This window comes from Octodon degus, unplaced genomic scaffold (genome assembly GCF_000260255.1).
Source record: "Octodon degus isolate 3935 unplaced genomic scaffold, OctDeg1.0 scaffold00160, whole genome shotgun sequence".
Lineage (NCBI taxonomy): Eukaryota > Metazoa > Chordata > Mammalia > Rodentia > Octodontidae > Octodon > Octodon degus.
The window spans coordinates 4,692,105-4,698,148 of NW_004524736.1; the positions used below are offsets into that span (position 1 = coordinate 4,692,105).

At 42.9% G+C, this 6,044-nt stretch overlaps 1 long non-coding RNA gene across 1 annotated transcript in view; it reads left to right on the forward strand.

The window, feature by feature from the left end:
- Nucleotides 1–6,044, forward strand: part of LOC111813030 — a 12,880-nt gene that overhangs the window by 3,446 nt on the left and 3,390 nt on the right. The gene's annotated exons all lie outside the window — the stretch shown is intronic.

The following is a 6,044-nucleotide window of genomic DNA, read 5'->3' on the forward strand; positions in this document are numbered from 1 at the left end:
GAAGTGAGGATGAGACTGCAGGTGCTCGAAAGAGTTTATGTCTGACTAGAAAAGCACCTTCTGTCCCGGCTACTAACCATCGTCAGCAAAGAGAGTCCTGGTTACATGTCTGACTGATTGTTCTGTTCTCTTGGGGAAACTATCCACAGATTTTAAAAAAAAAAAAAAAAAAAAAAAAAAAACCCACAGCTGACAATTCTTACACTTTTCTTTTTTAATGTGTAGTGGCAATCTGAGGGAAAAATTGGTAAACCGTGAAATACTAAGGAGTGTTAGAATGCATTCAGGAAAGCAGAATTAGCCAGGCACGTCTGTAATGTCAACGCAGGGAGCAGCTGCAGTTGGGGGATTCAAGTTTGAGCCCAGCCGGGACAATTTAGTGATTTAACCAGACCTGTCTCAAAAATAAAGAAATAAAAAAAAGTGGGGGGCTGGGGATGTGGTCCTGGATTCAGTCCCCAGTAACACACACACACTCACATGCACATGCACGCCTAAACGGCAGAATTACCAGTCAGTATTTCAGTATTTTCAGTAATTATTTCACAAAGAAAATTGAATGTATGCAATAGTTAAGAGTTGGATTTTATCCTTCTTGGTAACTTTCCTATGCACAGACACGTCTCCATCTACTCCCCAGAAACCAACTCTCAGCCACATGTGGAATCTTGTCCCTATTAATAGCATTATAGACAAGATTTTGGATAACAACATTATTTTTATGTCTCTACAAAACACTGAAAGAGGTAAAGATGAGCTGACCCAAATTGTACCCAATGAGCAAAGTCATTTTTCTGTTCCCATTTCTGTTTTATGAAACAATCATTTTCTACATGAAAAGAACCAAAATGCAGGTGTATGACTGGAAACGGGAGGTGAATACCAAGGCAGACAAAAACAGTCCTGCAATTAGGTGTGTGCACGTCTGGGATTCCTGTGATAGACAGCTAAAATAGGTAGGAATATTGTAGGCAGTCAGATAGGGCAGGCCCCTCCAGAGAGTCAGGACAAAAATGTGAAAACGCACCACAACTTTAGTCTGGAGAGCCATCAGTTGAAGGCCAGGACTCAAGATAACAACAAAAGGCTGGATGTGGTGGCACATGCCTATAATTTCAGTACTCAAGAGTCTGAGGCAGGAGGATTGCTGCAAGTTTGAGGCCAGCCTGGGCTACAAAGTGAGCTCCAGGACAGCCTGAAATGCATAGTGAGACCGTGTATCAAAAAGACAATAAATAAATAAATAAAAGACCAGGGCTTCTTACTCCCCAAGGGATGAGATAAATGATAACACCTACTCTAATAAAGTCTCAATAAGCATCAGTCACCTCAGTGGACAACAAAGACACCCACCATCCATTCATCACTTATCTGAGTTCTTCTTTTTACATAGGAAATCGAACTCAGGACCTTGCACTTGCCAGGCAGGCGCTTGTGCCATTGAGCTATATTCCTGGCCCCTTACCTGTGTTCTATGTTCTTTCTATTTTATTTTATTTTTATTATTTTCTTTGGTACCAGGAATTAAACTCAGGACCTTGCACTTGTCGGGCAGGCACTGTGCTGCCAAGCTATATCCCCAGAGCTTTTAAAATTATTTTATTTTTTTATTAGCTTTGTTCTTCCCATGCTGCTTGTGTAACTCGCTTCCCCATTAGATCAATATTACATAAGCTGCTATCCTTACAATCTTATTGGATGATCGTAGCTGTAACCCATGTTGTACCCACGTGGTTGTGCTTTATAAAAGTTCCAGTGTGAAGTGGGGTCCTGAGCATTCCACTTTTGGTGCCCCCTCAATCCCTTCTTAGGCAGGAACTTCTATCCTTCAACAAATATTTCTAATTCTTAACCTTCATTGCTCCTAGATCCATTCTTCAATTTTATTTATTTATTTATTTATTTATTGTCTTTTTGAGATAGGGTTTTACTATGTAGTTCAGTCTGGCCTTGAACTCATTTTATGGCCCAGGCTGGCTTCAAATTGACAGTGATCCTCCTGCTTCAGCCTCCCAAATTCTGGGATTACAGGCATGCACCACCACGCCTGGTGAGTCTATGCTTTTGACCCACAGCTTAACATGCCATGTTACTCTTTCTATTACATATGCATTCAACAGATGTACCTCAGACAGTCCTTGTGTGCCAGCCAAAAGCTGGGAATGGTGATGATGAAAAAGATGGTTATAACCCTCCATGAGGCAGAGAGACAAACAGGAGATCAAAATAGAATGTAAAGAGGGCTCTGATAGGAAAGGGTACTCCACATACAGTCCTGATACCTGGACAATGCACAGACAGAGGCAGGTGTTCGGAGAAAGAAAGAAATTGGAGCCACTTCTGAGACCCCCAGAAGTAGCCAAGATAGAATGAATGAGTGAATGAATGAATGACACACACAGGCACTATGCAAGGGCTCAAGTCCTGGCTGAAGCCAGCCCTCACTGCAGGATACTTCTGTCTTATCTCCAGAGCTTTTGCAAATGAGATTTGCTAGCAAACTATTCATTAAAACAACCTTATTAGATAGGATAGCCCGAGGCCCTCAGCATTTCAAAGGAAGGGGTTTTTTTCTAAAGTACTGTCTAGACCAGTGGTTCACTGCAGAATATTTCACAATGTCTAGAAACATTTGTGATAGTGGTGATCAAGGAGAAAGGGAGAGGGTGCAGCCCAAGGAGTGGCACTTAGTGGAAACGCCAGGGATCCTGGAAAGCATTCCACAATGCACCGGACAGTCCTGCACAACACAGAATTATCTAGCCCCAAATATCAAATGCTGAAATGGAGGAACCTTGATTTGGAGAAACTAGAACTGAAGAAGTATCATTTAGGGCCAGCCAAATAGCTCAGTGGATTAATGCACCTGCAAGCAGGCACAGGGGCCGGGGGTTCGATCCATGCCTGTAATCCCAGTGCTTGCGAGGCTGTAAACAGGCAGATCACTATGAGTTCAATCTAGTAGTGAGACCCTGAACACCCTGTAGACCTTTCCCTAAAATAAAATTTAAACAAAGAAGTATCATTTAGTCTTCTAAAAACATCTGGACAGTGTACTGCTTCAGTATTTTGTACGTAAAAGAGCTATGGTATTCTCACTCGGCCTCAGAGAAATGAAGAATATTGGAATAAATGACTTAGAAAGTTTTTCCCAGCTTGAAAAAAAACTGAATCAAATATACTTATAGGATTAGGATGCATTTATATGGGCTCTAAGGCTCAGCAGTGGTGGTCAGTCTAGGTGCTGGTCTAAATGACTTTTACTTTCCACACTTCCTGGAATCAGGTGCTGAGTCTGTTCTTCAAATCTCTGTAGAGCAGCTGGGTGTGATGGTGCTTACCCATAATTCCAGCACTTGGGAGGCTGAGACAGGAGGGTTATCACAGGTTTGAGACCAATCTGGCCTATATTGTAAGCACAAAGCCAGGCTAAAACTAAATAGTGAGACTCCATCTCAAAAAAACAACTAAGCAAAAATCGATGGAGCAACTGGCTCTTACCACTGTGAGCAGGGCACGGTGCTAGAGGCCAGAAAGGTGCATAGAGGAATTAGTTACAGTGCTTGCCCTTGAGGTTAGCACAGTGTAGGGGAGCAGCAAAAGCAAAGAAAACTGCAGTGTGAGGTGGAAACTGAATGCAAGGAGAAGACCAACATTAAATCTGAGTATTTATGGATTAAATCTGACTAAAAGATACGAATGTGCTTTTCTCATTAGTGGTCCTTGGGTCCCATCATTTATGCCTATTTCTCAGGCAAGGAAGCAGAGGCTTAGGAAGGGCAAGCAACTTGTTCATCACCAGAGTGATGATTAGTGGAGCCCCGACAGCCCCATGGACTGTGTTTTGTTTTTGTTTTTTTTGTGATAGAGATTCCTTATGTAGTCCAAGCTGGCCCTGCACTCACTACATAGCCCAGGCTGGCATCAAACTCACAGGAATCCTCCTGTCTCAGCCTCCCAAGTACTGGGATTACGAGCACACACCACCATGCCTGGCTCCCATAAGCTGTGTATTCTAACCCTGGAATCTTTCATGAGGACTCATACTACCTGGGCAGCACACAAGTAAAGGAGAGAGATGGTCCATTCTGCAGGGCAAATGAGAGGTTTCTAAGCAGGGATACATTCTGATCCCTATTTTATCTTTTTGTATTAGTTACTCTTCTCTCATTGCTGGGACAAATACCCGACACTCAAAATGAGGGAAGGAAAGGTTTATTTAGCTCACAGTTACTGGAGGTTTCAAGACACTGGAGGAGAGGCTGGAGCGCTGCCGCGTCCAGGATGACCCTCTCCACATCTCTCAGAATGCACAGGCTAGCCAGTTTAATGGTTGGCACCTCTCTGGCCCCACCCTTTCGCTCCCCAGGGCCTGCACAGGCCTTGGCCCCACCTGGTTACTTGCAGTACACTGAGCTGTTTCAATAGCACCTCCTTTCCTCCCTTGGGACAGCTGCAGCTCAGCCCTGCATCCAGGGCAGGTTCTGCCCCTGACAGGGTCACACAGGAGCCAGGGTGGTGCTGGTGGAAAAGCATAGACTTGGCTCTGATGACCTCACGACCCTTCCCAATATGCCCTATCTTCCATTAGAAGAGAGAAGAGGGAGAGAGGAGAGAGGAGAGGGAGAGAGAAACAGACAGACAGACTGTCCCAACTACACTGACAAAAAGCAAAAGGATATATCTGCATTCTGAAAATGCTGTGGGATGCTGCCTTGTCCAATTTTCAGCCAAGGAACTCAAGACTTCTTCCGAGACCCAGAGCAGATGCAGGATGTAGTTTGGAAAGCTTCCTTCACCTCTTGCCCATTACATACTAGCTGAGGTAGCAAGTGAAGGAGGCGACTCAGAAGTGCTTTGGAGCCAGACGTGGTACAGGCAGCTGAAATAGATAGAAATATTATAGGCAGTCAGACAGGACCATGCCCTCAAGGAGACAATATGGAAGACAAGGTGACTTTCAACTTGGAAGAGACAGACACTCCATTTTGGGCCACACCCCAAAACCAAGACAAAAGAGGTAACATCTAGCTACATATATCCCTCTGGATGGGCATCAGGGACTGATATTCTACATAGGTTTCAATCACCTTGAAAGAGCCCAAATGAGTCACTAGCCCAACCCCCAACAAGAAGAGACCCTGTCCTGTATTCACGCCTGCTTGCTACATGACTTGCTTCCCCATTTGGTACTGAATTTAATCAATTTTACCTGAGCAATGGTGCTTGTAATCTCATTGGTTGACCATAGTTTTGCCCCACCTCATGCCCTCCTAAGCAAGCTCTCATGTTCTCTACCACCTTAGACCCACCTCACTACATGGTTTTACTCTATCAAAGTCCCTGGTAGACACAGCTTCCTGGGGGACCACCCACTCAGGGTCCCCCTCCTCTCTCTCTCTCAGACAGAGTGTTCTTCCCCCCAAGAAGTGCATTCCTTTCATAACCTCCATTCATTCTTAAAATTTATTCTTTGGTTTTAGAGAACATGAACTCGTCCCAGGTACCTTTTAAGTCACAAGTTTCATTTTGTCCCCCTATATCATTTGGAGGTCCCTGTGTCATTTGGAGGTTCCCACCAAGATCATTGGTCGGAGGTATGAGTTTGCTTTTCTTTCATAGATTCTGGATTAGGACTTGCTTACGTAACAAATTTTTGTTTTAAATGTTGATGTCTTTGCCCATTGCTCATAATTGTTCATGCTTTGCCTCATACAGTTTTGTCTTATATAGTTCTGCCAAAATTGCTTAAAATCGCTTATGCTTTGTCTTTTATGTGGTTTTGTTAAAATGTTGGTCAAAATATTATTGGTAAATCTAAGCTAAACTATGGAATTGTTATAAGGTTAGGGACATTTTATGACAGTTTTGTACCTGTATATATTATATATGTATTGATATTCCTTGCTTGACTTTAGAGAATAGCATTAGAGAGAGTAACGTTAGTAAGCCTCCTAGTGGATTTTATGTAAATTTCTGTAAAATGGGACTTTATTTATTTTTTAAAAAAATTTTTTTTAATTTATTTATTTTATTTATTTATT